This window comes from Eurytemora carolleeae, unplaced genomic scaffold (genome assembly GCF_000591075.1).
Source record: "Eurytemora carolleeae unplaced genomic scaffold, Eaff_2.0 scaffold113, whole genome shotgun sequence".
Lineage (NCBI taxonomy): Eukaryota > Metazoa > Arthropoda > Copepoda > Calanoida > Temoridae > Eurytemora > Eurytemora carolleeae.
The window spans coordinates 87,709-91,379 of NW_019396138.1; positions in this window are offsets into that span (position 1 = coordinate 87,709).

Genomic DNA, 3,671 nt, shown 5'->3' on the forward strand with positions numbered 1-3,671 from the left:
TGTGCCATTTTACCTTTGTGTACGAAATAAATCTATAATAATAATAATAATAATAGCGTAGCTCTAGCGCTATGCAGAGTAACCTGTAAAATACAAATCCGTCTACCGCTTTTTTGGAAAAAAATTGTTCTTTCGCGGGAAAATGCTAATCCTATTCTTCATCTTATTTGCAATTGCATATTGCTGTAGCCTTCTTTCTTTTCTCCAAAGGTTGGGATCCAGGAATGGAGTAAAACCTAGGCACATTTCTCTGCTATTGTAGACTGGAGAGGGATTGTCCTATCAATGGTTGTAAAAGGGAACCTATAACCGCATGTTTGAGGAAGAGGTCTGACCAAATCTAGGTAAATATATGTGAAAAAGGAACCTATAACCGCATGTTTGAGGAAGAGGTCTGACCAAATATATGTGAAAATCTTCTACCAGGAACCGGGATTTGTTGGGGAGGAGTCTTGATATGTGTTTAAACTGGGACAGGACTGAGACCATAGCTTGACATCCTTGGAGAGACCTTCACAGACAAAACTTCTTAGGCACATTTACCAGGATAAGATATGTTGTTAATTGCGTCAAAAACAGTACTTCTCATCTCTAGAACCAGGGGGCGGAGGATACCTGTGGACGTGTCACAGAGAAGATTGGAGCCGGAAGAAGGAACAGAGACCACAGACAAGGTGGATGAATGGCAGAGAAACTCAACCTTGGGGCAGGACTGCTGATACGGCAGGCTTTGGCAAAAACCAGCGGGCTGTGCAGGGTAGGAACAGTATGGCGGACTGAATGCTTTGGATCCGTGGTAAAGAAACCCTTGGAGGAAACTACGTCTGGGTACTCGGACAGAAGATCACGGAACTCCTCAGGGGTAGAGAGAAGGGCTGTGGATGAGCTAGACAAAATGGCAGGGATAGATTCCAGGGTTGAGGAGTGAAGGAGGCAGGGAACCTGCAATATCAACCAGGAGATGATTGTGACGTAAGAAATCTGATCCTATGGCTCGGCATAGAAACGTTTGCCAGAAAAAACTCCTCTCAAAGCATCTAGAACCAAACTGCAAACTCCAGAAGGTGGGCAACTTGATGGAGACTGTTGTGAAGAAGACCTGGCCATCAGGGTGTGAAGGACCCTCATCTGTGGTTGACATCGCTACTTTCACTGAAAAAGAAACAGAATGTCTGGATTGTCGGAAATCCTAAATTGGTATGCGAGTGTGAGAAGAGCAAGGACGTGGTAAAAACCAACTTCAGATGCATCAACGAGAGGGATTATTATTTGCGAAAAAAAAATCATCAAAATGTAGCAATGACTAAAGGACCAACTACACAAAAAAAGTGTTAATTTAAGTATAACTAATAACATGAGTCAGAAAATCTATATAAATATATATATATTTGGTTTGGAATTCAGAGCTTCCGGACTGGAAGACGATATTTACAGATCTCCACAATATAAAAATATCAAAAGTTTACACCATCAGGTTGCAAAAATATATGGATTAGAAAATTTAAGTTTGTGACAAAGACTCAATTCCTTTACAGTGACGCCGAAACTTGAAAGGAATTGGTTTTTACCACAAACTCAAATTTTAAAGTACCTGCAATCTGATGGTGTAAACCTTTCATCTATATATACTTTGCTTGTCTGTTTGTCTGTTTGTATCCAATAAAGTCAAAACGGCTGAACCGATCGGGCCCAAATTTTGTGTGGGACTTCACATGGNCAAAATTACACTAAATTATCTAGCATGATCAAGAGAAGATGCTCACAGATAAATCCACAGTTAAAAGAAGAAATAGAAGATGGGCGCAAAGCGCCCTAAAAGCCTAGTATTTCAAATTTTGATTATTTGATCTAACGGAATTCATAGCTTGAAATATATGTTTATATATGAAATATATATTTTTTAAATTGTAGTCTAAGAATTGATTTGATCGAATTGGAATTGATCATAAACTTTTTAGTAAATTTCGTCCCTCTTCAAATGATTTAGTTGTTTATGGTTCATGGATGCACAAAATTGTAAGAAGAAGAAAACAAAAAGTATAACCAGGAACATTCTTATTTTATCCCCAGCTAGTGATTATCAAAGCTTTTAACCAGTTAGAATATCTGGGGTTGAGAGATATCAAACTCTCTAGGGAACAGGATACAAGGGTGGGCGGATACTGATAGTAGAGAATACTGTTAAATATGTTTAGGCATGAAAATATAAAGGATATATTTCTAACCACTTATCCTCCTCCTTNTACTCCTGAATAGTTTGGTATTTTACTCCTGAATAGTTTGGTATTTTACTCCTGAATAGTTTGGTATTTTACTCCTGAATAGTTTGGTATTTTACTCCTGAATAGTTTGGTATTTTACTCCTGAATAGTTTGGTATTTTACTCCTGAATAGTTTGGTATTTTACTCCTGAATAGTTTGGTATTTTACTCCTGAATAGTTTGGTATTTTACTCCTGAATAGTTTGGTATTTTACTCCTGAATAGTTTGGTATTTTACTCCTGAATAGTTTGGTATTTTACTCCTGAATAGTTTGGTATTTTACTCCTGAATAGTTTGGTATTTTACTCCTGAATAGTTTGGTATTTTACTCCTGAATAGTTTGGTATTTTACTCCTGAATAGTTTGGTATTTTACTCCTGAATAGTTTGGTATTTTACTCCTGAGTAGTTTGGAAAAATCTGAAATTTTTTTCTTATTATTTATTCAAAAGGGTACACCGTACATTCACGTTTTAAGCCAAGGTTATAATGCAAGGAACGTTAATTGCAGTTGCGTATACTCTGCGTACATATCGAAACCAGTTCTCTCTGGACGGAATTTGTTAACAAGAATAGATGCATCAGTGTTCGTTTTAGTATCCGAGGAGGTTAAGAGCATTAAATTTTGATAATCCCATGTCAGGCTTTCAAATCCGTTTTGTGTTTACATTAACGCCCAGAGACAGTACACTGCAGTACAAAAGATGCGTACACCTCTGAAATAACTTTCCTTGCATTATAACCTTGATATAAGCTATCTTAAGTTTTCTGTATAGAAATGTCCTTTCTCCACATTTGCAAAGACAACGGTGTAAAACGTACCTTAAGAATCAACATTTGGATACATGGGTAACTTTGATATATCCAAATATATATTAATATTTTTATTTTTTTGCTTGGATATTTTTACACTTGGATTTCTAATTATAAAATACAAAAATTGAAAAATTTAATTAATTGCTTTTAAAAGAAGAATTCATAATCTCCAGATTAATTAACAGATCGGGATTAAGGATATCCCATTCTAAAGTTTTCAGCTCTGTACAGTTTACTAACATTTCTCTATTAATAAGTCTCTTTAAACATCAATAACAACGCAATCTTTACATTTCATCGAAATAATAATGAATGCCATGTTTGTATAATAAATATGAAAAAATAATACACTAATACAACATTTTACCCGGCCATAACATATTTTCTCATTATTTATTAAATAAAGAAGTTTTAAGAAGTTACAAATCAGCGATAAGGTAAAATTAAAGATGGCCGGTATGGCATCAAATTCTCTCTTAAAGTGTTAGGGCAAATATATAATTTGATCTACAATCTTGAAAGATTTTTAGTTAAATAATGGCATAAGCTTTATGACTTTAGTTTAGAGAAAGCAAGAGAGCTCTCTAAACTGTA